The sequence below is a fragment of the Zonotrichia leucophrys genome, chromosome 5 (genome assembly GCF_028769735.1).
Source record: "Zonotrichia leucophrys gambelii isolate GWCS_2022_RI chromosome 5, RI_Zleu_2.0, whole genome shotgun sequence".
Taxonomy (NCBI): Eukaryota; Metazoa; Chordata; class Aves; order Passeriformes; family Passerellidae; genus Zonotrichia; species Zonotrichia leucophrys.
In genome coordinates this window covers 60343472-60352485 of record NC_088175.1, presented here as the reverse complement: position 1 = coordinate 60352485, position 9014 = coordinate 60343472, and the positions used below count along the sequence as shown (strand labels likewise).

Genomic DNA, 9014 nt, shown 5'->3' with positions numbered 1-9014 from the left:
TAGGGGAAAACTGAACATTTGCAGGGGGAAAAAAAAACCCAAATGAAGCCTTGACGTTTGTTGCACAGTCCATGGGAATTATGCAAACCTTTCTTTAGGATTTTTTTTTTTTTTTTACCTGAGAAGCAATAAAACCAACACTTTAATAGAATGGTTTGGGTTGGAAGAGATATTAAAGATAATCTTATTTCAACTCCCTGACATGGCAGGGACAACTTCCACTATCCCAGATTGCTCCAAGCTCCATCCAGTCTGGCCTGGAATATTGCAGAGATGAAGCAGCCACAGCTTCTCTGGGCACCCTGTGCCAGGACCTCCCCACCCTCACAGGGAACAATTCCTTCCCAATATCCCATCTGACCCTGCCCTCTGGCAGTGGGAAGCCATTCCTCTCTTGTCCTGTCACTCCAGGCCCTTGTCTCAAATCCCTCTTTCAGCTCTCTTCTAAAAAGTTTCACTTTTGACAAAAATGATCTTTCCTGAAAGGAACAAATACCTCATTCAAAGACATCTTCCAAGCTCTGGTTGTAAAAAAGTTAAGAACAGCACTTTCCCTTTTTTTTATTAATATTGTTTGTTGGTGAAATGGCTTAATGGCTGCAGGGTCAGTTGACAGAGAGGAGGTAACATTGTTCTTCTCCTCCAGCGAATGTAGTGTTTGGCATGACTTCAAAATAACCCTATTGTTTGTCATCTTCTCAAAATACACTATAAAATCCCGTTAAAAGGGAAGATAACGTTTTCTAAGCATAAGTCAAGTGCCGGGTTGCCTTTTTTTAAAGCTGCTTGATGAGAATTAATGGTGTTGGATCTCCTGTTTTAAACACATTTGGCCAGGTTTTCTGGAGGCACCTAATTTATCTTGAGGCTCTTTCATCTATTATCTAACTGTGAGCTTGTTCGTAGCTCATCAGCCATCCTGGTTTTGACAGGGGGCCTTGTGATGAGCAGCCAACAGCGCAGAGTGTCAGGGCCGGGCCTATCTCTGGCAGGAAGGTGATGGGAAAAGCCTAACCTTCTGCCACTCCTCCCAGCACTCACCAAACCCAAAAATAGAGTCTTGGATCGTCACACAAAGCCCCTCAGAGTGGTTCCTGCATCCCAGTGTCAAAGCCAGATCAGGTCCATTTAATGGGGAAATGGTACTGTCAACCCCTTGGGAGCGGTTGAGGTGGTGTTTGGAGAAATCCCCCTTGTTGAGGGGACATTCATTGCTTTGGCCATGGAGCCATCAGGAAAGAGGAGAAAGCAGCAGAAATTTTGAAAAAAAAAAACCCCAAAGCCTTATCTAATAATGGTGGGAAATAAAGAGCTTATGTAAAAGAGCAAATTTTCCACAGTTCCCAAGCAGGAATTATCTGGTACATGATTCAGAACCATTGCAGATGTGTAGATTTTGGGTGTGAGCTCCCAAACCCATTTTGGAATCAGCCAGAGGAGATTTGCAAAAAGGAGGACATCGCCTTTCCTTTTTTTATGCTTTCAGCATCAATGTACGCGAGCGCTCGGAGCGGCAGCTACAGAGCTGCTGGAAAGTTTGTCACCATAACACTGCCTGTTTATGCTTTGTAGGGATGAAAGAACAGCTTTCTTCAATTAGGCTTTGTACTTCAGCTGGCAGGCGGGTGCCGATTGTCTCAAACTCCACCTCTCGGCCCGGCCGGGCCCGGGGAGCCGGCGCAGGCCGCGCCCGGCCCTGCTGCGGATCAGAGCTGCTAACTGTGGGCAAAGTGGGAGAAATCCCACTGGAAACAGCAGCCACAGGCACTCAGGTGGGCTCACTACTCCAACCTGCTGGAATTTTCAAAGCACAGGATCACAGAATGGGTTGGAAGGGAGCTTTAAAGGCCTTCTCATCCACAATGAGCGAGGACTTCTTCCACTAGGCCAAGTTCCTCGGAGCCCCATCCAGCCTGACATTGAATGTTTTGTTTCTAGCAATGGGACATTCACCACCCCTCTCTGCCATCACTGCCCTCCTTGTATCAATTTTCTTCCTCATACCCATCTGACTCTCCCCTGTTTCAGTTTAAAATCGTTCCCCCTCATTCTCTCCTTTCTCAATGCTTTTTCTCTTCAGTCCCTGCTCCATGCACCTGCAAGTGGCTGCCATAGCACGGAGAATCCTGCTGGTTCCTAAAGAAGAGTTCAACCTCATTTCAAAGCATTTTGAAGTGCTGGTGCAGGGACAGCAGACTCTTTCCATTGACTCGGGCAAGTTTTGAGTAGGTTGCCTGGATACCTGGCTATGGAACACAGCATGTGTGAGCACCCGATGGATATCTGTTTAATAAGAAACAGGGCATGGGGAGGGAGCTGCCTCAGTGCCAGTGTGGATTTACAAGGCACTGACTGCTCTGTGTCAGGCAGATTTGCAGATTTGGGGGAATTTGGAGGGGGTTTATGGCTCGCCGGAAGCTGATAGCAAAGCCGTGGCAAAAAGTCAAAATGCACCACCCATGGCAGCCCTTCATAGGGAAAACTGACTTATAAAACAGGATCTAGAGAGTGCTGTGATTTTGCTTCAGAGCTCCTGAAGGATGAAATGCATTTCCTGAGTTAAGACATGACAGAGAAAAAAGTATGTGGAGACCCCAAGATGAACGAATGACAATTTATAACAATTAAAATCAAATATACATCTTGACACTCAAGCAAGTTCACATAAGATGCCAACAGCTCTCTGCTATTTGTCATCTCTGTTATTTGTCATCTGTCCTTTTCTGCTTGCATCTTTTACCATAATCACCCTACAAAAGGAGGGCTCACAAAGAATGTCCACCTGTCCTACCCCCTGCCAGGGGCCAGCCCTGCAGTGTGACCCTGGGCTGTCACACAGCTGAAACTCCTCTGCTGAAGCCAGAACTGATCGTGGTGGCTTTTTGCATGTGCCAAAGAGAGATTCACCGACAGAGAAAGGTTTTTTGCATATGTTCTAAGCTGACCTTCTTAGCAGGATTCTACCGAGGTCTGGGGTGGCTGAGTAGTGAGCAGTGTTGGGGCATGAGGAGGCAGCAAAATCATGACCCAGGAGAGGAGCTCTACTCCTTCATGGCACTTGGAAGTTAATTGTAAATCCTTTCCCTGAAAATAAACACAAGCAGCAATGCTGTGAGACCCTGCTCAGCCTCGGGAGAAAGAATTGCTCTTCATGCTCTGAACTCAGACTCTGATTATTTATTTATTTATTTCCTTTCGGGCTCAAAATCTTTCTCAACAATAATCAAGGGAGAAACAAGGGCCCATTCACGGGGGCACTGAGCTCTCCCTTGTCCCAGGTCCAAGTGGGCATTGCTACTGAGAACTGCATTGACCCGGGGCTTGGCAGACCCAGGTGCAACATCCTTCTCTCCTGGGGATTTCCAGCCTAACCCTGAGCCAGGTAATTGGGCAGCTAAATCCCTTTAAAAGTCTGGGCCCTTTCCTCAGCTCCTTCACTGTAATTCCTCTTCTCACAGGTGGGTTGTGAGATTAAACACATGAAAGACTCAGAGGCACCAAACGCCGCGGTGATGAGACCCATCTGACAGAGAGATCAGCTAACCCAGGGCAGCCGAGCTGGAAAATGCCTTAGATTTTTCTCCCCGACAGCAGGATGCCCTTGTGGATAATTGATTTCCCCCTCGGAAGGCTTGAAGTATATTTTTAGGGAATGCAAACATTTTTATTTTCACTGCCTATTTTTCTTTCCTCTTCAATAAATGGCTTTTCCTCCGCACGGGCTGGCCAGCTGCTCTGAAAATTCAAGGGGAAAAAGAAAAAACCTCATTAACTTTCCCAAAGCCTTAATTGTCCCATTTATTTCAGGGCAGTAGGAAAGCCCATCTTTCAGTGGCTCCCTCGCCCTGCTAACAACTCACCGTAATCCTTTCCATAATCCCCAGGAATGCCGATCGCTCCGGCAGAGTTTGATTCTCCTTGCTGATGAATTGCAGGGTATTTTATATCCTCTTGTCACAACCCCCTTCTCCTGCCTTTGCTCTTTCAGCAAGGAAAGTCACTTTTATGTTACCCATCTGGGCTTCCCCCACCATCAGAGGCTTTTTTTTCTCTCTTAGGTACACAAAAGCAAATGTTCTGGGAGCTCTTTAAAATACCTGAGCAACTGGTAGTAAATGAGTAATTTCCTGTTGTTCTAACCTCTTTTTTTTTTCAGCCCAGTAGTTATCTTAGCTTGGCATGTCAAGATAGTTGCATGATCTTCAGTGTTTGTGTGGATAAACATTATCTCAGCTCATTCCTGAGCTGATCAAACTGATTTTATAAACAGCCTTTGGTAGTGGAAAAAGGACTGGTTTTTTTTTCCTTTCTTCTTTTTTTTTTTTTTCCTTTCATTTATTCCAGGAGTTTGGTGGATGCTGGCATGCAGGAAAACTACTGTATGTGTGTTTGCATTGCCGAAAGTGCAAATCTGTCCATTTGAATCTTTTTTGAGTGAGCACAGTGGGCAAACGAGGTGGTTTTGGAATGATCTCATCCCAGGATCCCGGCAGAAAAGAGCTCGTGTACATAGCAGAGTCTGGAATGTGAGCAGGACCTCATTCATAAACTTCCTTACCGTTTCTTTACACTCAAAGGCAGGAATAAAAAGCAGCCAAAACAAGCAGAAATGGTGTTCCGGAGTTAACCAAATGGGAAAATCTACAGATGCACTTTTTAATTTTATTGTATTATTGAATTGAGATACTTTTCACCATCTGCAGGAGGCTTGCTGTGGTGATACATTCATTCTTTCTCTTGGATCAGGCTGGAAACTTTATTCAGCTTTTTTCTTTTCTTTGTTGTAAACCTATTTTTTTGTGATAACACCTCAGTTTTCTACCACCTGCCCTGTTTCAGTGAAAATACAGAGCTTGAAAAATGTGTTACAAGGGGTGCTATGAAAAGACTGGAGCTCAGAGGCCTAAACTCAGTTACAGAAGGTTTTTAATTAAAACTGTTAAACAGCAAGGGGAGAAAAACAATTAAATTTTGTGCTTTTTACGAACAAAAGCACCTTAGGTCTTCATCCTCCAAAGCAGGGAGGCAGTGAGCAGCAGGTATGTACGGGTGAGGTCATCCTGCTGTGCTGGAGTGAAGATGAAATAAATTCAGGCTGCAAAATCTGGCTGGGAGGCTCCTGTTCTCTGCACCTGGCTCCCTGGTAGCATTGGCCAGAGGTGACCAACCAAGGCACAGGCAAATCTGGGCACCTCAGGCATTTCCCTGGTGAAATAGAATATTTTTTAAGGCACATTTGGAGCTTCATCCAGATGTGAGTTCCACCATGCTAAGCAACATTTTCACTGCTTTTAAGTCCTTTTTGTCAGCTTGGCAGTAGAAATTGGGCTGGATGATTATTGCAGCCACTGGAAGAATTTTTCTGTGGTCTAATATAAGTGCAACCAAGGAACTCTGGCATGTGCCTCCAGCAACTTGGATTTCCAAGTGGTCTTACTTTTCAGTGCTGGACACTCCCAGGAGGAACTGAGTTTCCAAGAGAAGATGACAGTGGGTGTATTCAGTCCAACACAGCTGTAGGTACGGTACAAACATGCAATTAGAGACAGTTCCTGCCCTGGAGAGCTTGGAGCCTAAATAGACAAACAGATCATCTCCAGATGGTAGGGGCTGAGGGTGAGTTGGTGGGAGAGCGAGTGAGTGCGTGGCACTTCTGCTGCTGCTGGATGCACACAGATGGTCAAAAGGCAGGGGAGAGAGGAGAGCCCCAGGCCTTGCACAGGGAGCTCGGATTTCCTGCAGAAAGCCTGCAAGGGTGGGGCTGATATGATGGCTGCAAGGCTGGTTACTGCAAGGGATGGGAGGGATGGGAGGAAGTGGTGGAAGGAAGGGCGGAAGGAAGGGCGGAAGGAAGTGGCGGAAGGAAGTGGCGGAAGGAAGTGGCGGAAGGAAGGAAGGAAGGGAGGAAGGGCGGAAGGAAGGGCGGAAGGAAGGGGGGGAAGGAAGGGGGGGAAGGAAGGGGGGGAAGGAAGGGGGGGAAGGAAGGAAGGAAGGAAGGAAGGAAGGAAGGAAGGAAGGAAGGAAGGAAGGAAGGAAGGAAGGAAGGAAGGAAGGAAGGAAGGAAGGAAGGAAGGCGGGAGGAAGGAAGTGGCGGAAGGAAGGAAGGCGGAAGGAAGGAAGGAAGTGGCGGAAGGAAGTGGCGGAAGGAAGTGGCGGAAGGAAGGAAGGAAGTGGCGGAAGGAAGTGCAAGGAAGTGGCGGAAAGTGCGGAAGTGGCGGAAGTGGCGGAAGTGGGGAAGGAAGGAAGGAAGGAAGGAAGGAAGGAAGGAAGGAAGGAAGGAAGGAAGGAAGGAAGGAAGGAAGGAAGGAAGGAAGGAAGTCCATTTATAGCAGCTTCCTCTGAAATGCAGGGGAGCTGCCAATGCGTGTCCATGCCTGGTGGTGAAGAATGGATGTGATTTAGCTTTATTAGACACTCGGGAATTTGCTGTGGAAAGGAGGATTGATGGAGAGGGCACGGATTTTGGCCAGTCTGTAAATGAGCAGCACAATGGTGGAGAGCTTTTCCACCTCTCACCATTGCCAGCCTAAAGAGGGGGACTCCTGTCCCAAACCAGGTTGCAGATGAGGTGCTGGAGGAGAAACCCTCCAAAGGGAACTACAGGCAGCCATGCCTGGCTCAGAAAGTCCCTGATCTACAATACTTGGGAGCTGAATAGGTTCAGCCTGGTGAAGAGAGGGGTGTCCCTGCCATGGCAGGGAGGGATGACCTTTAAGTTCCCTTCCAACCCGTAACACTCTGTGATTCTTAGGAGAGGTTGTACAAACCTCATACTCTTCCCCAGGCCTGTAGAGGCTTTGGTCACTTCCAGAGGCAGGATATTTGGTGGCATGACCCAAAGGATTGCTCCTGCTCCCTGTCCCTTCCCTGCCTTGGTCACCTCAGCCTCCCTTGGGAGGGAATGCAGCCGAAGTACAGAAACCACCGGTTGCCCGGGAAAACATCTGAGGATTTATTTCATACCACAAGCACTGTAGGTGGCTGGAAGGCTTGGGAGGATGTAGATGAGAAGGATTTGTGGGGAAGTGTTGAATGGTGGCCAGAACAATAAAAACTAAGAAGAGAGAGGCACCTCTCCAAGTAGGGCTTCACCAGAGTGGGACAAGGAGCAAAGCATCCACCAGGCATCAAATGCCACATGGTTCTGTGCTGAGTCCAAGAGTTCACCACCAAACATGGGAAAACTCTCATGTTTAACTTGGCAAGAGGTGAGCTGATTTAACTGGTATAGCAGAGATGTAGTTGTGCAGAATAAATCAATGGGCCACAAATTACACAGGAAATTTGGGTCTGGCGCTCAGGGTCGAGGAAGGTGGGAAGATGGAGGAAGTAAAACCTGATACCTTTTTAAATATTGCTGCAGGGTAGAGATGACCTTGCTGTAGTTCTTTCAAATTCCCTATAAAAAGGGCAGGAATGCATGGCAAGCCACCCTTCTCCAACAGGTATCTGGTGACACAGAGAGCAAAACTGGAGCAGGCAGGATGAAAGACAAGGCAGTAATCACAGTCCTGGATTAAAAGGAAATTTTACCAAGGTAGGATGATTTGGATATGATGAACCCATCTAGGCAATTACCTGCCCTTCATATGGGCTAAATTTTTAGGGGAAATATTAACTGGATGAGGGTTCTTACAAGCTGTAACTGGAGTGAGACCCATCAATGGTTTCATCTGACAAAGTGACTGGCTCAACTTGTGCCATGTCAAGGCTCTGCATGCCAGGAAAGCTCTGGTCTTCTAAAAATAGCAGCTCTGCCTGTTTCACACTCACTGTCTTCAGAGTTTTGTAAGTTGATCTTTTTAACCTACAAGGAAATATTCATTATCAACTGAGTACCAATCTGTTTACAACATCTCAACAGAGATTGTAAAGCCAGTAAGGACAGAATGAATGTGTAAAGGATCTCCTTTGAAAAGAGATTCAATGTCAAATAAAAACTCTGCATAGCTGAAAATATGTCACTTGAGGCAAATGGAAAAGATACACACCTGTTTCTGGTCAGAAATTTGTTTAGTTGCATTTTCCAGCAAATGAATCTTCTTTTTTGTTTGTGTTTGCTTGTTTTTATTTAATGCATTTAGCTTTCCATCTAGCCTATAACCCTATTCCATCTAGTCTAGACTGAATTTCCAACTGCCTTGTGATTTGATTAAGTTGAGCTAATTCTCATCAGATGATTTGAAAACAACCCGATTCAGCTTCTTCAGATACCTTGGCAAGCTGATCCCTACCTACTTGTAACTGCCTGGGATCACTTCTGATAATTCAGATCATCTGTGATGCCTTTAGGGACTGATCCAAATTCTGCTAAACCAGCACAGAGGTTTGCCCTGGTCTAATAGGCTTTGGACCAGCCTCCAGCCTCTCCAAAACAGCAGGTCATATATCTGACTGAAGGTAAAATGCTTGGCTAAGTGCCTACAAAATGCATTGTAATACAAGCTGGGGATAATCAGAAGACAAATTTTGTGTATGCGCAAAGTATTAGTGCCCTTAATGATAAAATGCTCGTGCTTGACATAATTTTTGGAAGAGGCTTGGAAACGGCAGGCTGGAGCTGCTTTCCACATGGGAATACCTTGCAGGCAGTAAAGAGCAGATGGAAAAGATCAGCATGGAGGGAATGAAGTGCTCTTCATGCTGCAATCCCCAGGATCCGTGGATGTGAGCTACTGACACTTTGTTATGAACTGTTTGCCCTAAGCAGGCATCCTCCCAGCCCTGGAAAACCTTTCCTGACAGGGACAGGCCATGCTCATTGTCATTCCTGTTTAGGGAATGTCTCTGGGCAATCTGCTGGCTCTCCCTCAGGGGATTCCTCATTCCCTTTGCTCCCTGAAAACCAGAGAGCCCTGTGGTCCCTTCCGCTGCAGCAGGACACAGCTGATGTCCCAGGGACATCATTCTCTCACCACCTGTGGCAGGATAATGGGCAGGCACCAGAGCACACGGGGAGAGGGATGGTTTTTGTGTCCCCACAGCCTGCCCAGCTCTGTCACACCTCAGAAACT

The 9014-nt window shown here is 46.7% G+C and overlaps 1 long non-coding RNA gene across 1 annotated transcript; it reads right to left on the bottom strand.

Annotated features, from left to right (window-relative positions):
- Positions 1 to 3006: 3006 nt before the first annotated feature.
- On the bottom strand, positions 3007 to 8157 carry LOC135448513 (uncharacterized). The gene is made up of 5 exons (XR_010440481.1): positions 7992 to 8157; positions 7637 to 7807; positions 7344 to 7511; positions 3861 to 5514; positions 3007 to 3735 (listed from the first exon to the last, which is right to left on the bottom strand). It is a non-coding gene; the product is annotated as an uncharacterized LOC135448513 (long non-coding RNA).
- Between the last annotated feature and the right edge of the window lie 857 nt (positions 8158 to 9014).